The following is a 22426-nucleotide window of genomic DNA, read 5'->3' as shown; positions in this document are numbered from 1 at the left end:
GTCGGGTACTGCTAATTTATTTATATATGCAATACCACTAACAGTATTCCCGCCAAGATTCCACGGGCTGTTGATTTCGCCTTGTAGAACTTTTTCATTTTCTTCTACTTAATATGGTAGGTGTCACACCCATTTTACAAAGTTTTTTCCAAAGTTATATTTTGCGTCAATAAACCAATCCAGTTACCATGTTTCATCCCTTTTTTCGTAGTTGGTATAGAATTATGGCGTTTTTTTCATTTTTCGTAATTTTCGATATCGATAAAGTGGGCGTGGTTATGGTCGGATTTCGGCCATTTTTTATACCAAGATAAAGTGAGTTCAGATAAGTACGTGGGCTAAGTTTAGTAAAGATATATCGGTTTTTGCTCAAGTTATTGTGTTATCGGCCGAGCGGAATGACAGACGGTGGACTGTGTATAAAAACTGGGCGTGGCTTCCACCGATTTCGCCCATTTTCACAGAGAACAGTTACCGTCACAGAATCTATGCTCCTACCAAATTTGAGAAGGATTGGTAAATTTTTGTTCGACTTATGGCATTAAAAGTATTCTAGACAAACTAAATGAAAATGGGCGGAGCCACGCCCATTTTGAAATTTTCTTTTATTTTTGGATTTTGTTGCATCATATCATTACTGGAGTTGAATTTTGACTTAATTTACTTATATACAGTAAAGATATTAACTTTTTTGTTAAAATTTGAATTTAAAAAAATTTTTTTTAAAAAGTGGGCGTGTTCTTCATCCAATTTTGCTAATTTTTATTTAGCACATATATAGTAATAGTAGTAACGTTCCTGCCAAATTTCATCATGATATCTTCAACGACTGCCAAATTACAGCTTGCAAAACTTTTAAATTACCTTCTTGTAAAAGTGGGCGGTGCCACGCCCATTGTCCAAAATCTTACTAGTTTTGTATTCTGCGTCATAACGTCAACCCATCTACCAAGTTTTATCGCTTTAACCGCCTTTGGCAATGAATTATCGCATTTTTTCGGTTTTTCGAAATTTTCGATATCGAAAAAGTGGGCGTGGTTATAGTCCGATATCGTTCATTTTAAATAGCGATCTGAGGTGAGTGCTCAGGAACCTACATACCAAATTTCATCAAGATACCTCAAAATTTACTCAAGTTATCGTGTTAACGGACGGACGGACGGACGGACGGACGGACATGGCTCAATCAAATTTTTTTTCGATACTGATTATTTTGATATATGGAAGTCTATATCTATCTCGATTCCTTTATATATGTACAACCAACCGTTATCCAATCAAACTTAATATACTCTGTGAGCTCTGCTCAACTGAGTATAAAAACAACATAACAGTAAACAAAATATATTTCCTATTGACGTACGTGGGATCTTTGTTGTTATTCCATGGTGTTAACTAAAATTCGCTACGTTTTGTCTGATTAGTCAAAAGCCCTTAATTAGACAAAAACACTTGAAACTCCATAAGTCATAAATATAAACAAACGAGACTAATAATTTCAAATTTCAGATCTGACGGCACTTAGTGACTTTACGCAGCAAACAATTCTTATTTTTAACTAATTAAACTATTGTTATAAAGCCATATGTCAGTGTGTAAACACTTTCTTCATAAACAAAAAAAAAACAACATAACAGTAAACAAAATATATTTCCTATTAACGTACGTGGGATCTTTGTTGTTATTCCAAGGTGTTAACTAAAATTCGCTGCGTTTTGTCTGATTAGTCAAAAGCCCTTAATTAGTCAAAAACACTTGACACGCCATAAGTCATAAATATAATCAAAATAGCCTAAAAAATTTCAGTTTTCAGATCTGACGGCACTTAGTGACTTTACGCAGCAAACAACTCTTATTTTTAACTAATTCAACTATTGTTATAAAGCCATATGTCAGTGTGTAAACACTTTCTTCATAAACAAAAAAAAACAACATAACAGTAAACAAAATATATTTCCTATTGACGTACGAGGGATCTTTGTTGTTATTCCATGGTGTTAACTAAAATTCGCTACGTTTTGTCTGATTAGTCAAAAGCCCTTAATTAGACAAAAACACTTGAAACTCCATAAGTCATAAATATAAACAAACGAGACTAATAATTTCAAATTTCAGATCTGACGGCACTTAGTGACTTTACGCAGCAAACAACTCTTATTTTTAACTAATTCAACTATTGTTATAAAGCCATATGTCAGTGTGTAAACACTTTCTTCATAAACAAAAAAAAACAACATAACAGTAAACAAAATATATTTCCTATTGACGTACGTGGGATCTTTGTTGTTATTCCAAGGTGTTAACTAAAATTCGCTGCGTTTTGTCTGATTAGTCAAAAGCCCTTAATTAGTCAAAAACACTTGACACGCCATAAGTCATAAATATAATCAAAATAGCCTAAAAAATTTCAGTTTTCAGATCTGACGGCACTTAGTGACTTTACGCAGCAAACAACTCTTATTTTTAACTAATTCAACTATTGTTATAAAGCCATATGTCAGTGTGTAAACACTTTCTTCATAAACAAAAAAAAACAACATAACAGTAAACAAAATATATTTCCTATTGACGTACGAGGGATCTTTGTTGTTATTCCATGGTGTTAACTAAAATTCGCTACGTTTTGTCTGATTAGTCAAAAGCCCTTAATTAGACAAAAACACTTGAAACTCCATAAGTCATAAATATAATCAAACTAGCCTAAAAAATTTCAGTTTTCAGATCTGACGGCACTTAGTGACTTTACGCAGCAAACAACTCTTATTTTTAACTAATTCAACTATTGTTATAAAGCCATATGTCAGTGTGTAAACACTTTCTTCATAAACAAAAAAAAAACAACATAACAGTAAACAAAATATATTTCCTATTGACGTACGTGGGATCTTTGTTGTTATTCCATGGTGTTAACTAAAATTCGCTACGTTTTGTCTGATTAGTCCAAAGCCCTTAATTAGACAAAAACACTTGAAATGCCATAAGTCATAAATATAAACAAACGAGCCTAAAAGAATTCAATTTTCAGATCTGACGGCACTTAGTGACTTTACGCAGCAAACAGTTCTTATTTTTAACTAATTAAACTATTGTTATAAAGCTATATGTCAGTGTGTAAACACTTTCTTCATAAACAAAAAAAAAAAAAAAACATAACAGTAAACAAAATATATTTCCTATTGACGTACGTGGGATCTTTGTTGTTATTCCAAGGTGTTAACTAAAATTCGCTACGTTTTGTCTGATTAGTCAAAAGCCCTTAATTAGGCAAAAACACTTGAAATGCCATAAGTCATAAATATAAACAAACGAGCCTAAAAAATTTCAATTTTCAGATCTGACGGCACTTAGTGATTTTACGCAGCAAACAACTCTTATTTCTAACTAATTAAACTATTGTTATAAAGCCATATATCAGTGTGTAAACACTTTCTTCATAAAAAAAAAAAAAAAACAACATAACAGTAAACAAAATATATTTCCTATTGACGTACGTGGGATCTTTGTTGTTATTCCAAGGTGTTAACTAAAATTCGCTACGTTTTGTCTGATTAGTCAAAAGCCCTTAATTAGACAAAAACACTTGAAACGCCATAAGTCATAAATATAAACAAACGAGCCTAAAAAATTTCAATTTTCAGATCTGACGGCACTTAGTGACTTTACGCAGCAAACAACTCTTATTTTTAACTAATTAAACTATTGTTATAAAGCCATATGTCAGTGTGTAAACACTTTCTTCATAAACAAAAAAAAAAACAACATAACAGTAAACAAAATATATCTCCTATTGACGTACGTGGGATCTTTGTTGTTATTTCAAGGTGTTAACTAAAGTTCGCTACGATATGTCTGATTAGTCAAAAGCCCTTAATTAGACAAAAACACTTGGAACGCCATAAGTCATAAATATAAACAAACGAGCCTAAAAAATTTCAATTTTCAGATCTGACGGCACTTAGTGACTTTACGCAGCAAACAACTCTTATTTTTAACTAATTAAACTATTGTTATAAAGCCATATGTCAGTGTGTAAACACTTTCTTCATAAACAAAAAAAAAAAACAACATAACAGTAAACAAAATATATTTCCTATTGACGTACGTGGGATCTTTGTTGTTATTTCAAGGTGTTAACTAAAATTCGCTACGATTTGTCTGATTAGTCAAAAGCCCTTAATTAGACAAAAACACTTGAAACGCCATAAGTCATAAATATAAACAAACGAGCCTAAAAAATTTCAATTTTCAGATCTGACGGCACTTAGTGACTTTACGCAGCAAACAACTCTTATTTTTAACTAATTTAACTATTGTTATAAAGCCATATGTCAGTGTGTAAACACTTTCTTCATAAACAAAAAAAAAAACAACATAACAGTAAACAAAATATATTTCCTATTGACGTACGTGGGATCTTTGTTGTTATTTCAAGGTGTTAACTAAAGTTCGCTACGATATGTCTGATTAGTCAAAAGCCCTTAATTAGACAAAAACACTTGGAACGCCATAAGTCATAAATATAAACAAACGAGCCTAAAAAATTTCAATTTTCAGATCTGACGGCACTTAGTGACTTTACGCAGCAAACAACTCTTATTTTTAACTAATTAAACTATTGTTATAAAGCCATATGTCAGTGTGTAAACACTTTCTTCATAAACAAAAAAAAAAAAACAACATAACAGTAAACAAAATATATTTCCTATTGACGTACGTGGGATCTTTGTTGTTATTTCAAGGTGTTAACTAAAATTCGCTACGATTTGTCTGATTAGTCAAAAGCCCTTAATTAGACAAAAACACTTGAAACGCCATAAGTCATAAATATAAACAAACGAGCCTAAAAAATTTCAATTTTCAGATCTGACGGCACTTAGTGACTTTACGCAGCAAACAACTCTTATTTTTAACTAATTAAACTATTGTTATAAAGCCATATGTCAGTGTGTAAACACTTTCTTCATAAACAAAAAAAAAAAAACAACATAACAGTAAACAAAATATATTTCCTATTGACGTACGTGGGATCTTTGTTGTTATTTCAAGGTGTTAACTAAAATTCGCTACGATTTGTCTGATTAGTCAAAAGCCCTTAATTAGACAAAAACACTTGAAACGCCATAAGTCATAAATATAAACAAACGAGCCTAAAAAATTTCAATTTTCAGATCTGACGGCACTTAGTGACTTTACGCAGCAAACAACTCTTATTTTTAACTAATTAAACTATTGTTATAAAGCCATATGTCAGTGTGTAAACACTTTCTTCATAAACAAAAAAAAAAAACAACATAACAGTAAACAAAATATATTTCCTATTGACGTACGTGGGATCTTTGTTGTTATTTCAAGGTGTTAACTAAAATTCGCTACGATTTGTCTGATTAGTCAAAAGCCCTTAATTAGACAAAAACACTTGAAACGCCATAAGTCATAAATATAAACAAACGAGCCTAAAAAATTTCAATTTTCAGATCTGACGGCACTTAGTGACTTTACGCAGCAAACAACTCTTATTTTTAACTAATTAAACTATTGTTATAAAGCCATATGTCAGTGTGTAAACACTTTCTTCATAAACAAAAAAAAAAAACAACATAACAGTAAACAAAATATATTTCCTATTGACGTACGTGGGATCTTTGTTGTTATTTCAAGGTGTTAACTAAAATTCGCTACGATTTGTCTGATTAGTCAAAAGCCCTTAATTAGACAAAAACACTTGAAACGCCATAAGTCATAAATATAAACAAACGAGCCTAAAAAATTTCAATTTTCAGATCTGGCAGCACTTAGTGACTTTACGCAGCAAACAACTCTTATTTTTAACTAATTAAACTATTGTTATAAAGCCATATGTCAGTGTGTAAACACTTTCTTCATAAACAAAAAAAAAAAACAACATAACAGTAAACAAAATATATTTCCTATTGACGTACGTGGGATCTTTGTTGTTATTTCAAGGTGTTAACTAAAATTCGCTACGATTTGTCTGATTAGTCAAAAGCCCTTAATTAGACAAAAACACTTGAAACGCCATAAGTCATAAATATAAACAAACGAGCCTAAAAAATTTCAATTTTCAGATCTGACGGCACTTAGTGACTTTACGCAGCAAACAACTCTTATTTTTAACTAATTAAACTATTGTTATAAAGCCATATGTCAGTGTGTAAACACTTTCTTCATAAACAAAAAAAAAAAAACAACATAACAGTAAACAAAATATATTTCCTATTGACGTACGTAGGATCTTTGTTGTTATTTCAAGGTGTTAACTAAAGTTCGCTACGATATGTCTGATTAGTCAAAAGCCCTTAATTAGACAAAAACACTTGGAATGCCATAAGTCATAAATATAAACAAACGAGCCTAAAAAATTTCAATTTTCAGATCTGACGGCACTTAGTGACTTTACGCAGCAAACAACTCTTATTTTTAACTAATTAAACTATTGTTATAAAGCCATATGTCAGTGTGTAAACACTTTCTTCATAAACAAAAAAAAAAAAACAACATAACAGTAAACAAAATATATTTCCTATTGACGTACGTGGGATCTTTGTTGTTATTTCAAGGTGTTAACTAAAATTCGCTACGATTTGTCTGATTAGTCAAAAGCCCTTAATTAGACAAAAACACTTGAAACGCCATAAGTCATAAATATAAACAAACGAGCCTAAAAAATTTCAATTTTCAGATCTGACGGCACTTAGTGACTTTACGCAGCAAACAACTCTTATTTTTAACTAATTAAACTATTGTTACAAAGCCATATGTCAGTGTGTAAACACTTTCTTCATAAAAAAAAACCACACCTGAAAACAAAATATATTTCCTATTGACGTACGTGGAATCTTTGTTGTTATTCCAAAGTGTTAATTAGAATTCGCTACGTTTTGTCTGAATAGTTAAAATCCCTTAATTAGTCAAAAACACTTGAAACGCCATAAGTCATAAATATAATCAAACTAGCCTAAAAAATTTCAATTTTCAGATCTGACGGCATTTAGTGACTTTACGCAGCAAACAACTCTTATTTTTAACTAATTAAACTATTGTTACAAAGCCATATGTCAGTGTGTAAACACTTTCTTCATAAAAAAAAACATAACTGAAAACAAAATATATTTCCTATTGACGTACGTGGAATCTTTGTTGTTATTCCAAAGTGTTAATTAGAATTCGCTACGTTTTGTCTGAATAGTTAAAATCCCTTAATTAGTCAAAAACACTTGAAACGCCATAAGTCATAAATATAATCAAACTAGCCTAAAAAATTTCAATTTTCAGATCTGACGGCATTTAGTGACTTTACGCAGCAAACAACTCTTATTTTTAACTAATTAAACTATTGTTACAAAGCCATATGTCAGTGTGTAAACACTTTCTTCATAAAAAAAAACCACACCTGAAAACAAAATATATTTCCTATTGACGTACGTGGAATCTTTGTTGTTATTCCAAAGTGTTAATTAGAATTCGCTACGTTTTGTCTGAATAGTTAAAATCCCTTAATTAGTCAAAAACACTTGAAACGCCATAAGTCATAAATATAATCAAACTAGCCTAAAAAATTTCAATTTTCAGATCTGACGGCATTTAGTGACTTTACGCAGCAAACAACTCTTATTTTTAACTAATTAAACAATTGTTACAAAGCCATATGTCAGTGTGTAAACACTTTCTTCATAAAAAAAAACCACACCTGAAAACAAAATATATTTCCTATTGACGTACGTGGAATCTTTGTTGTTATTCCAAAGTGTTAATTAGAATTCGCTACGTTTTGTCTGAATAGTTAAAATCCCTTAATTAGTCAAAAACACTTGAAACGCCATAAGTCATAAATATAATCAAACTAGCCTAAAAAATTTCAATTTTCAGATCTGACGGCATTTAGTGACTTTACGCAGCAAACAACTCTTATTATTAACTAATTAAACTATTGTTATAAAGCCATATGTCAGTGTGTAAACACTTTCTTCATAAACAAAAAAAAACAACATAACAGTAAACAAAATATATTTCCTATTGACGTACGTGGGATCTTTGTTGTTATTCCAAGGTGTTAACTAAAATTCGCTACGTTTTGTCTGATTAGTCAAAAGCCCTAAATTAGGCAAAAACACTTGAAATGCCATAAGTCACAAATATAAACACACGAGCCTAAAAAATATCAATTTTCAGATCTGACGGCACTTAGTGACTTTACGCAGCAAACAACTCTTATTTTTAACTAATTAAACTATTGTTATAAAGCCATATGTCAGTGTGTAAACACTTTCTTCATAAACAAAAAAAAAAAAAAAAAACATAACAGTAAACAAAATATATTTCCTATTGACGTACGTGGGATCTTTTTTGTTATTCCAAATTGTTAACTAGAGTTCGCTACGTTTTGTCTGATAAGTCAAAAGCCCTTAATTAGTCAAAAACACTTGAAACGTCATAAGTCATAAATATAAACAAACTAGACTGAAAAATTTCAATGTTCAGATCTGACGGCATTTAGTGACTTTACGCAGCAAACAACTCTTATTTTTAACTAATTAAACTATTGTTACAAAGCCATATGCCAGTGTGTAAACACTTTCTTCATAAAAAAAAACATAACTGAAAACAAAATATATTTCCTATTGACGTTCGTGGAATCTTTGTTGTTATTCCAAATTGTTAACTGGAGTTCGCTACGTTTTGTCTGATAAGTCAAAAGCCCTTAATTAGTCAAAAACACTTGAAACGCCATAAGTCATAAATATAAACAAACTAGCTTGAAAAATTTCAATGTTCAGATCTGACGGCATTTAGTGACTTTACGCAGCAAACAACTCTTATTTTTAACTAATTAAACTATTGTTACAAACCCATATGTCAGTGTGTAAACACCTTCTTCATAAAAAAAACATAACTGAAAACAAAATATATTTCCTATTGACGTACGTGGAATCTTTTTTTTTATTCCAAATTGTTAACTAGAGTTCGGTACGTTTTGTCTGATAAGTCAAAAGCCCTTAATTAGTCAAAAACACTTGAAACGCCATAAGTCATAAATATAAACAAACTAGCCTGAAAAGTTTCAATGTTCAGATCTGACGGCAACTAGTGACTTTACGCAGCAAACAACTCTTATTTTTAACTAATTAAACTATTGTTACAAACCCATATGTCAGTGTGTAAACACCTTCTTCATAAAAAAAACATAACTGAAAACAAAATATATTTCCTATTGACGTACGTGGAATCTTTGTTGTTATTCCAAATTGTTAACTAGAGTTCGCTACGTTTTGTCTGATAAGTCAAAAGCCCTTAATTAGTCAAAAACACTTGAAACGCCATAAGTCATAAATATAAACAAACTAGCCTGAAAAGTTTCAATGTTCAGATCTGACGGCAATTAGTGACTTTACGCAGCAAACAACTCTTATTTTTAACTAATTAAACTATTGTTACAAAGCCATATGTCAGTGTGTAAACACTTTCTTCATACAAAAAAAACATAACTGAAAACAAAATATATTTCCTATTGACGTACGTGGAATCTTTTTTTTTATTCCAAATTGTTAACTAGAGTTCGGTACGTTTTGTCTGATAAGTCAAAAGCCCTTAATTAGTCAAAAACACTTGAAACGCCATAAGTCATAAATATAAACAAACTAGCCTGAAAAGTTTCAATGTTCAGATCTGACGGCAACTAGTGACTTTACGCAGCAAACAACTCTTATTTTTAACTAATTAAACTATTGTTACAAACCCATATGTCAGTGTGTAAACACCTTCTTCATAAAAAAAACATAACTGAAAACAAAATATATTTCCTATTGACGTACGTGGAATCTTTGTTGTTATTCCAAATTGTTAACTAGAGTTCGCTACGTTTTGTCTGATAAGTCAAAAGCCCTTAATTAGTCAAAAACACTTGAAACGCCATAAGTCATAAATATAAACAAACTAGCCTGAAAAGTTTCAATGTTCAGATCTGACGGCAATTAGTGACTTTACGCAGCAAACAACTCTTATTTTTAACTAATTAAACTATTGTTACAAAGCCATATGTCAGTGTGTAAACACTTTCTTCATACAAAAAAAACATAACTGAAAACAAAATATATTTCCTATTGACGTACGTGGAATCTTTTTTTTTATTCCAAATTGTTAACTAGAGTTCGGTACGTTTTGTCTGATAAGTCAAAAGCCCTTAATTAGTCAAAAACACTTGAAACGCCATAAGTCATAAATATAAACAAACTAGCCTGAAAAGTTTCAATGTTCAGATCTGACGGCAACTAGTGACTTTACGCAGCAAACAACTCTTATTTTTAACTAATTAAACTATTGTTACAAACCCATATGTCAGTGTGTAAACACCTTCTTCATAAAAAAAACATAACTGAAAACAAAATATATTTCCTATTGACGTACGTGGAATCTTTGTTGTTATTCCAAATTGTTAACTAGAGTTCGCTACGTTTTGTCTGATAAGTCAAAAGCCCTTAATTAGTCAAAAACACTTGAAACGCCATAAGTCATAAATATAAACAAACTAGCCTGAAAAGTTTCAATGTTCAGATCTGACGGCAATTAGTGACTTTACGCAGCAAACAACTCTTATTTTTAACTAATTAAACTATTGTTACAAAGCCATATGTCAGTGTGTAAACACTTTCTTCATAAAAAAAAACATAACTGAAAACAAAATATATTTCCTATTGACCTACGTGGAATCTTTGTTGTAATTCCAAATTGTTAACTAGAGTTCGGTACGTTTTGTCTGATAAGTCAAAAGCCCTTAATTAGTCAAAAACACTTGAAACGCCATAAGTCATAAATATAAACAAACTAGCCTGAAAAGTTTCAATGTTCAGATCTGACGGCAATTAGTGACTTTACGCAGCAAACAACTCTTATTTTTAACTAATTAAACTATTGTTACAAAGCCATATGTCAGTGTGTAAACACTTTCTTCATAAAAAAAACATAACTGAAAACAAAATATATTTCCTATTGACGTACGAGGAATCTTTGTTGTTATTCCAAATTGTTAACTAGAGTTCGCTACGTTTTGTCTGATAAGTCAAAAGCCCTTAATTAGTCAAAAACACTTGAAACGCCATAAGTCATAAATATAAACAAACTAGCCTGAAAAGTTTCAATGTTCAGATCTGACGGCAATTAGTGACTTTACGCAGCAAACAACTCTTATTTTTAACTAATTAAACTATTGTTACAAAGCCATATGTCAGTGTGTAAACACTTTCTTCATAAAAAAAACATAACTGAAAACAAAATATATTTCCTATTGACGTACGTGGAATCTTTGTTGTTATTCCAAATTGTTAACTAGAGTTCGCTACGTTTTGTCTGATAAGTCAAAAGCCCTTAATTAGTCAAAAACACTTGAAACGCCATAAGTCATAAATATAAACAAACTAGCCTGAAAAGTTTCAATGTTCAGATCTGACGGCAATTAGTGACTTTACGCAGCAAACAACTCTTATTTTTAACTAATTAAACTATTGTTACAAAGCCATATGTCAGTGTGTAAACACTTTCTTCATAAAAAAACATAACTGAAAACAAAATATATTTCCTATTGACGTACGTGGAATCTTTGTTGTTATTCCAAATTGTTAACTAGAGTTCGCTACGTTTTGTCTGATAAGTCAAAAGCCCTTAATTAGTCAAAAACACTTGAAACGTCATAAGTCATAAATATAAACAAACTAGACTGAAAAATTTCAATGTTCAGATCTGACGGCATTTAGTGACTTTACGCAGCAAACAACTCTTATTTTTAACTAATTAAACTATTGTTACAAAGCCATATGTCAGTGTGTAAACACTTTCTTCATAAAAAAAACATAACTGAAAACAAAATATATTCCCTATTGACGTACGTGGAATCTTTGTTGTAATTCCAACTTGTTAACTAGAGTTCGGTACGTTTTTTCTGATAAGTCAAAAGCCCTTAATTAGTCAAAAACACTTGAAACGCCATAAGTCATAAATATAAACAAACTAGCCTGAAAAGTTTCAATGTTCAGATCTGACGGCAACTAGTGACTTTACGCAGCAAACAACTCTTATTTTTAACTAATTAAACTATTGTTACAAACCCATATGTCAGTGTGTAAACACCTTCTTCATAAAAAAAACATAACTGAAAACAAAATATATTTCCTATTGACGTACGTGGAATCTTTGTTGTTATTCCAAATTGTTAACTAGAGTTCGCTACGTTTTGTCTGATAAGTCAAAAGCCCTTAATTAGTCAAAAACACTTGAAACGCCATAAGTCATAAATATAAACAAACTAGCCTGAAAAATTTCAATTTTCAGATCTGACGGCACTTAGTGACTTTACGCAGCAAACAACTCTTATTTCTAACTAATTAAACTATTGTTACAAAGCCATATGTCAGTGTGTAAACACTTTCTTCATAAACAAAAACATAACTGAAAACAAAATATATTTCCTATTGACGTACGTGGAATCTTTTTTTTATTCCAAATTGTTAACTAGAGCTCGCTACGTTTTGTCTGATAAGTCAAAAGCCCTTAATTAGTCAAAAACACTTGAAACGCCATAAGTTATAAATATAAACAAACTAGCCTGAAAAATTTCAATGTTCAGATCTGACGGCATTTAGTGACTTTACGCAGCAAACAACTCTTATTTTTAACTAATTAAACTATTTTTACAAAGCCATATGTCAGTGTGTAAACACTTTCTTCATACAAAAAAAAAACATAACTGAAAACAAAATATATTTCCTATTGACGTACGTGGAATCTTTGTTGTTATTCCAAAGTCTTTAATAGAATTCGCTACGTTTTGTTTGATAAGTCAAAAGCCCTTAATTTGTCAAAAACACTTGAAACGCCATAAGTCATAAATATAAACAAACTAGCCTGAAAAATTTCAATTTTCAGATCTGACGGCACTTAGTGACTTTACGCAGCAAACAACTCTTATTTTTAACTAATTAAACTATTTTTACAAAGCCATATGTCAGTGTGTAAACACTTTCTTCATACAAAAAAAAACATAACTGAAAACAAAATATATTTCCTATTGACGTACGTGGAATCTTTGTTGTTATTCCAAATTGTTACCTAGAGTTCGCTACGTTTTGTCTGATAAGTCAAAAGCCCTTAATTAGTCAAAAACACTTGAAACGTCATAAGTCAAAATATAAACAAACTAGCCTGAAAAATTTCAATTTTCAGATCTGACGGCACTTAGTGACTTTACGCAGCCAACAACTCTTATTTCTAACTAATTAAACTATTGTTACAAAGCCATATGTCAGTGTGTAAACACTTTCTTCATAAACAAAAACATAACTGAAAACAAAATATATTTCCTATTGACGTACGTGGAATCTTTTTTTTATTCCAAATTGTTAACTAGAGCTCGCTACGTTTTGTCTGATAAGTCAAAATCCCTTAATTAGTCAAAAACACTTGAAACGCCATAAGTCATAAATACAAACAAACTAGCCTGAAAAGTTTCAATGTTCAGTTCTGACGGCAATTAGTGACTTTACGCAGCAAACAACTCTTATTTTTAACTAATTAAACTATTGTTACAAAGCCATATGTCAGTGTGTAAACACTTTCTTCATCAAAAAAACATAACTGAAAACAAAATATATTTCCTATTGACGTACGTGGAATCTTTGTTGTAATTCCAAATTGTTAACTAGAGTTCGCTACGTTTTGTCTGATAAGTCAAAAGCCCTTAATTAGTCAAAAACACTTGAAACGCCATAAGTTATAAATATAAACAAACTAGCCTGAAAAGTTTCAATGTTCAGATCTGACGGCATTTAGTGACTTTACGCAGCAAACAACTCTTATTTTTAACTAATTAAACTATTGTTACAAAGCCATATGTCAGTGTGTAAACACTTTCTTCATAAAAAAAACATAACTGAAAACAAAATATATTTCCTATGGACGTACGTGGAATCTTTGTTGTAATTCCAAATTGTTAACTAGAGTTCGCTACGTTTTGTCTGATAAGTCAAAAGCCCTTAATTAGTCAAAAACACTTGAAACGCCATAAGTCATAATTTTAATCAAACTAGCCTGAAAAGTTTCAATGTTCAGATCTGACGGCAATTAGTGACTTTACGCAGCAAACAACTCTTATTTTTAACTAATTAAACTATTGTTACAAAGCCATATGTCAGTGTGTAAACACTTTCTTCATAAAAAAAAATATCTGAAAACAAAATATATTTCCTATTGACGTACGTGGAATCTTTGTTGTAATTCCAAATTGTTAACTAGAGTTCGCTACGTTTTGTCTGATAAGTCAAAAGCCCTTAATTAGTCAAAAACACTTGAAACGCCAAAAGTCATAATTTTAATCAAACTAGCCTGAAAAGTTTCAATGTTCAGATCTGACGGCAATTAGTGACTTTACGCAGCAAACAACTCTTATTTTTAACTAATTAAACTATTGTTACAAAGCCATATGTCAGTGTGTAAACACTTTCTTCATAAAAAAACATAACTGAAAACAAAATATATTTCCTATTGACGTACGTGGAATCTTTGTTGTAATTCCAAATTGTTAACTAGAGTTCGCTACGTTTTGTCTGATAAGTCAAAAGCCCTTTATTAGTCAAAAACACTTGAAACGCCATAGGTCATAATTTTAATCAAACTAGCCTGAAAAGTTTCAATGTTCAGATCTGACGGCAAATAGTGACTTTACGCAGCAAACAACTCTTATTTTTAACTAATTAAACTATTGTTACAAAGCCATATGTCAGTGTGTAAACACTTTCTTCATAAAAAAAACATAACTGAAAACAAAATATATTTCCTATTGACGTACGTGGAATCTTTGTTGTTATTCCAAATTGTTAACTAGAGTTCGCTACGTTTTGTCTGATAAGTCAAAAGCCCTTAATTAGTCAAAAACACTTGAAACGCCATAAGTCATAAATATAAACAAACTAGCCTGAAAAGTTTCAATGTTCAGATCTGACGGCAATTAGTGACTTTACGCAGCAAACAACTCTTATTTTTAACTAATTAAACTATTGTTACAAAGCCATATGTCAGTGTGTAAACACTTTCTTCATAAAAAAAACATAATTGAAAACAAAATATATTTCCTATTGACGTACGTGGAATCTTTGTTGTAATTCCAAATTGTTAACTAGAGTTCGATACGTTTTGTCTGATAAGTCAAAAGCCGTTAATTAGTCAAAAACACTTGAAACGCCATAAATCATAAATATAAACAAACTAGCCTGAAAAGTTTCAATGTTCAGATCTGACGGCAATTAGTGACTTTACGCAGCAAACAACTCTTATTTTTAACTAATTAAACTATTGTTACAAAGCCATATGTCAGTGTGTAAACACTTTCTTCATAAAAAAAACATAACTGAAAACAAAATATATTTCCTATTGACGTACGTGGAATCTTTGTTGTAATTCCAAATTGTTAACTAGAGTTCGATACGTTTTGTCTGATAAGTCAAAACCCTTAATTAGTCAAAAACACTTGAAACGCCATAAGTCATAAATATAAACAAACTAGCCTGAAAAGTTTCAATGTTCAGATCTGACGGCAATTAGTGACTTTACGCAGCAAACAACTCTTATTTTTAACTAACTAAACTATTGTTACAAAGCCATATGTCAGTGTGTAAACACTTTCTTCATAAAAAAAACATAACTGAAAACAAAGTATATTTCCTATTGACGTACGTGGAATCTTTGTTGTAATTCCAAATTGTTAACTAGAGTTCGCTACGTTTTGTCTGATAAGTCAAAAGCTCTTAATTAGTCAAAAACACTTGAAACGCCATAAGTCATAAATATAAACAAACTAGCCTGAAAAGTTTCAATGTTCAGATCTGACGGCACTTAGTGACTTTACGCAGCAAACTACTCTTATTATACTCAGTTGAGCAGAGCTCACAGAGTATATTAAGTTTGATTGGATAACGGTTGGTTGTACATATATAAAGGAATCGAGATAGATATAGACTTCCATATATCAAAATAATCAGGATCCAAAAAAAATTTGATTGAGCTATGTCCGTCCGTCCGTCCGTCCGTCCGTCCGTCCGTTAACACGATAACTTGAGTAAATTTTGAGGTATCTTGATGAAATTTGGTATGTAGGTTCCTGAGCATTCATCTCAGATCGCTATTTAAAATGAACGATATCGGACTATAACCACGCCCACTTTTTCGATATCGAAAATTTCGAAAAACCGAAAAATGCGATAATTCATTGCCAAATGCAGTTAAGCGATGAAACTTGGTAGATGGGTTGACGTTATGACGCAGAATGGTAAATTAGTAAGATTTTGGACAATGGGCGTGGCACCGCCCACTTTTATAAGAAGGTAATTTAAAAGTTTTGCAAGCTGTAATTTGGCAGTCGTTGAAGATATCATGATGAAATTTGGCAGGAACGTTACTACTATTACTATATATGTGCTAAATAAAAATTAGCAAAATTGGATGAAGAACACGCCCACTTTTTAAAAAAAATTTTTTTAAATTCAAATTTTAACAAAAAATTTAATATCTTTACTGTATAAAAGTAAATTAAGTCAAAATTCAACTCCAGTAATGATATGATGCAACAAAATACAAAAATAAAAGAAAATTTCAAAATGGGCGTGGCTCCGCCCATTAGTGTTATTGAATATATAAATAAATTAGCAGTACCCGACAAATGATTTTCTGGATCACCTGATCCACATTTGGTCGATATCGCGAGAACGCCTTCACATATACATCTAAGGGCCACTCGCTTTTAAAACCCTCATTAATACCTTTAATTTGATATCCATATCGTACAAACACATTCTAGAGTCAACCCTGGCCCACCCTAATGGCGATATCTCGAAAAGGCGTGCACCTATAGACCTAATGCCCACTCCCTCTTAAAACGCTCAGTAACACCTTTCGTTTGATACCCATATCGTAAAAACATTCTAGAGTCACCCCTGGCCCACCCTAATGGCGATATCTCGAAAAGGCGTCCACCTATAGACCTAATGTCCACTCCCTCTTAAAATGCTCAGTAACACCTTTCCTTTGATACCCATATCGTACAAACATTCTAGAGTCACCCCTGGCCCACCCTAATGGCGATATCTCGAAAAGGCGTCCACCTATAGACCTAATGCCCACTCCCTCTTAAAATGCTCAGTAACACCTTTCGTTTGATACCCATATCGTACAAACATTCTAGAGTCACCCCTGGCCCACCCTAATGGCGATATATCGAAAAGGCGTCCACCTATAGACCTAATGCCCATTCCCTCTTAAAATGCTCAGTAACACCTTTCGTTTGATACCCATATCGTACAAACATTCTAGAGTCACCCTTGGTCAACCTTTATGGCGATATATCGAAAAGGCGTCCACCTATAGAACTGAGGATTACTCCCTTTTAAAATACTCATTACCACCTTTCATTTGATACCCATATCGTACAAACACATTCCAGAGTCACCCCTGGCCCACCCTAATAGCGATATCTCGAAAAGGCGTCCACCTATGGACCTAATGCCCACTCCCTCTTAAAATGCTCAGTAACACCTTTCGTTTGATACCCATATCGTACAAACATTCTAGAGTCACCCCTGGCTCACCCTAATGGCGATATCTCGAAAAGGCGTCCACCTATAGACCTAATGCCCACTCCATCTTAAAATGATCAGTAACACCTTTCGTTTGATACCCATATCGTACAAACACATTCTAGAGTCACCCCTGGCCCACCCTAATGGCGATATCTCGAAAAGGCGTCCACCTATGGACCTAATGCCCACTCCCTCTTAAAATGCTCAGTAACACCTTTCCTTTGATACCCATATCGTACAAACACATTCTAGAGTCACCCTGGCCCACCCTAATGGCGATATCTCGAAAAGGCGCCCACCTATAGACCTAGTGCCCACTCCCTCTTAAAATGCTCAGTAATACCTTTCGTTTGATACCCATATCGTACAAACATTCTAGAGTCACCCTTGGTCCACCTTTATGGCGATATCTCGAAAAGGCGTCCACCTATAGAACTAAGGATTACTCCCTTTTAAAATACTCATTACCACCTTTCATTTGATACCCATATCGTACAAACACATTCCAGAGTCACCCCTGGCCCACCCTAATGGCGATATCTCGAAAAGGCGTCCACCTATGGACCTAATGCCCACTCCCTCTTAAAATGCTCAGTAACACCTTTCGTTTGATACCCATATCGTACAAACACATTCTAGAGTCACCCCTGGCCCACCCTAATGGCGACATTTCGAAAAGGCGTCCACCTATAGACCTAATGCCCACTCCCTCTTAAAACGCTCAGTAACACCTTTCATTTGATTCCCATATCGTACAACTAGAGACACCCCTGGTGCACCTTTATGGCGATATCTCGAAACGGCGTCCACCTAGGGAACTAAGGATCACTCCTTTTCAAAATACTCATTAACAGCTTTCATTTGATACCCATATCGTACAAACATATTCTAGAGTCACCCCTGGTCCACCTTTATGGGGATTTCTCGAAAAGGCGTTCACCTATAGAACTAAAGCCCATTCCCTTTTAAAATACTCATTATCACCTTTCATTTGATACCCATATCGTACAAACACATTCTAGAGTCAGCCCTATGGCCTACTCTCTCTTAAAATACTCTTTAATACCTTCCATTTGATACACATGTCATACAACCACATTCCAGGGTTACCCTAGGTTCATTTTCCTACATGGTGATTTTCCTTATTTTGTCTCCATAGCTCTCAACTGAGTATGTAATGTTACACCCGAACTTAGCCTTCTTTACTTTTTTTTAACTAATTAAACTATTGTTACAAAGCCATATGTCAGTGTGTAAACACTTTCTTCATAAAAAAACATAACTGAAAACAAAATATATTTCCTATTGACGTACGTGGAATCTTTGTTGTAATTCCAAATTGTTAACTAGAGTTCGCTACGTTTTGTCTGATAAGTCAAAAGCCCTTATTTAGTCAAAAACACTTGAAATATAGTGTTAACTACTTTGTACTCTTTACTTTATTTTTTAAAATAATTTTAATTGAGTTTTCGTGTTAACTTAAAATTTTGAATAACTTCAAAAAAAAGAAAATTCTAATTAGTTGGAAAATATCTAAACTCAAAAATATACAAAAATAAATTTTTAAAAATAAAATAAATATTTGGCTTATTACCAAATATATTATGTGAGTCATGATGTTATTTGTATGGTTGATATTTTGATTTTCTGCATTTGTAAATTTACGAGTTCGTATTGGTGAACGTAGAACCATATGAAAAAAAAAAAAAAAAAAGGTTACTTTTAATATTAATTAATAATTTGTTTGTTTCAAATTTTCTTGGAGGGGGAGTAAATATAGTGTTAACTACTTTGTACTCTTTACTTTATTTTTTAAAATAATTTTAATTGAGTTTTCGTGTTAACTTAAAATTTTGAATAACTTCAAAAAAAAGAAAATTCTAATTAGTTGGAAAATATCTAAACTCAAAAATAAACAAAAATAATATTTTATACTTCAAATAAATAACATAATATTTTTAAAAAATAAATATTTAAATATTTGGTTAACCACCAAAACGCCATAAGTCATAAATATAAACAAACTAGCCTGAAAAATTTCAATGTTCAGATCTGACGGCAATTAGTGACTTTACGCAGCAAACAACTCTTATTTTTAACTAATTAAACTATTGTTACAAAGCCATATGTCAATGTGTAAACACTTTCTTCATAAAAAAAAACATAACTGAAAACAAAATATATTTCCTATTGACGTTCGTGGAATCTTTGTTGTAATTCCAAATTGTTAACTAGAGTTCGCTACGTTTTGTCTGATAAGTCAAAAGCCCTTAATTAGTCAAAAACACTTGAAACGCCATAAGTCATAAATATAAACAAACTAGCCTGAAAAATTTCAATGTTCAGATCTGACGGCTATTAGTGACTTTACGCAGCAAACAACTCTTATTTTTAACTAATTAAACTATTGTTACAAAGCCATATGTCAGTGTGTAAACACTTTCTTCATAAAAAAAAACATAACTGAAAACAAAATATATTTCCTATTGACGTTCGTGGAATCTTTGTTGTAATTCCAAATTGTTAACTAGAGTTCGCTACGTTTTGTCTGATAAGTCAAAAGCCCTTAATTAGTCAAAAACACTTGAAACGCCATAAGTCATAAATATAAACAAACTAGCCTGAAAAATTTCAATGTTCAGATCTGACGGCAATTAGTGACTTTACGCAGCAAACAACTCTTATTTTTAACTAATTAAACTATTGTTACAAAGCCATATGTCAGTGTGTAAACACTTTCTTCATAAAAAAAACATAACTGAAAACAAAATATATTTCCTATTGACGTTCGTGGAATCTTTATTGTTATTCCAAATTGTTAACTGGAGTTCGCTACGTTTTGTCTGATAAGTCAAAAGCCCTTAATTAGTCAAAAACACTTGAAACGCCATAAGTCATAAATATAAACAAACTAGCTTGAAAAATTTCAATGTTCAGATCTGACGGCATTTAGTGACTTTACGCAGCAAACAACTCTTATTTTTAACTTATTAAACTATTGTTACAAAGCCATATGTCAGTGTGTAAACACTTTCTTCATAAAAAAAAACATAACTGAAAACAAAATATATTTCCTATTGACGTACGTGGAATCTTTTTTTTTATTCCAAATTGTTAACTAGAGTTCGCTACGTTTTGTCTGATAAGTCAAAAGCCCTTAATTAGTCAAAAACACTTGAAACGCCATAAGTCATAAATATAAACAAACTAGCCTGAAAAATTTCAATGTTCAGATCTGACGGCATTTAGTGACTTTACGCAGCAAACAACTCTTATTTTTAACTAATTAAACTATTTTTACAAAGCCATATGTCAGTGTGTAAACACTTTCTACATACAAAAAAACATAACTGAAAACAAAATATATTTCCTATTGACCTACGTGGAATCTTTGTTGTAATTCCAAATTGTTAACTAGAGTTCGGTACGTTTTGTCTGATAAGTCAAAAGCCCTTAATTAGTCAAAAACACTTGAAACGCCATAAGTCATAAATATAAACAAACTAGCCTGAAAAGTTTCAATGTTCAGATCTGACGGCAATTAGTGACTTTACGCAGCAAACAACTCTTATTTTTAACTAATTAAACTATTGTTACAAAGCCATATGTCAGTGTGTAAACACTTTCTTCATAAAAAAAACATAACTGAAAACAAAATATATTTCCTATTGACGTACGTGGAATCTTTGTTGTTATTCCAAATTGTTAACTAGAGTTCGCTACGTTTTGTCTGATAAGTCAAAAGCCCTTAATTAGTCAAAAACACTTGAAACGCCATAAGTCATAAATATAAACAAACTAGCCTGAAAAGTTTCAATGTTCAGATCTGACGGCAATTAGTGACTTTACGCAGCAAACAACTCTTATTTTTAACTAATTAAACTATTGTTACAAAGCCATATGTCAGTGTGTAAACACTTTCTTCATAAAAAAACATAACTGAAAACAAAATATATTTCCTATTGACGTACGTGGAATCTTTGTTGTTATTCCAAATTGTTAACTAGAGTTCGCTACGTTTTGTCTGATAAGTCAAAAGCCCTTAATTAGTCAAAAACACTTGAAACGTCATAAGTCATAAATATAAACAAACTAGACTGAAAAATTTCAATGTTCAGATCTGACGGCATTTAGTGACTTTACGCAGCAAACAACTCTTATTTTTAACTAATTAAACTATTGTTACAAAGCCATATGTCAGTGTGTAAACACTTTCTTCATAAAAAAAACATAACTGAAAACAAAATATATTCCCTATTGACGTATGTGGAATCTTTGTTGTAATTCCAACTTGTTAACTAGAGTTCGGTACGTTTTTTGTGATAAGTCAAAAGCCCTTAATTAGTCAAAAACACTTGAAACGCCATAAGTCATAAATATAAACAAACTAGCCTGAAAAGTTTCAATGTTCAGATCTGACGGCAACTAGTGACTTTACGCAGCAAACAACTCTTATTTTTAACTAATTAAACTATTGTTACAAACCCATATGTCAGTGTGTAAACACTTTCTTCATAAAAAAAACATAACTGAAAACAAAATATATTTCCTATTGACGTACGTGGAATCTTTGTTGTTATTCCAAATTGTTAACTAGAGTTCGCTACGTTTTGTCTGATAAGTCAAAAGCCCTTAATTAGTCAAAAACACTTGAAACGTCATAAGTCATAAATATAAACAAACTAGCCTGAAAAATTTCAATGTTCAGATCTGACGGCATTTAGTGACTTTACGCAGCAAACAACTCTTATTTTTAACTAATTAAACTATTGTTACAAAGCCATATGTCAGTG

At 31.8% G+C, this 22426-nt stretch overlaps 1 protein-coding gene across 1 annotated transcript in view; it reads left to right on the top strand.

Moving 5' to 3' along the window:
* LOC137252045 (uncharacterized) overlaps window positions 1-22426 on the top strand; it is a 165372-nt gene that overhangs the window by 15471 nt on the left and 127475 nt on the right. The window lies entirely within an intron of this gene.

Source organism: Eurosta solidaginis, chromosome 5 (genome assembly GCF_040869045.1).
Source record: "Eurosta solidaginis isolate ZX-2024a chromosome 5, ASM4086904v1, whole genome shotgun sequence".
NCBI classification, from domain to species: Eukaryota; Metazoa; Arthropoda; class Insecta; order Diptera; family Tephritidae; genus Eurosta; species Eurosta solidaginis.
Note: the sequence above shows the minus strand (reverse complement) of the source record. Positions and strands in the feature narration are given on the sequence as shown.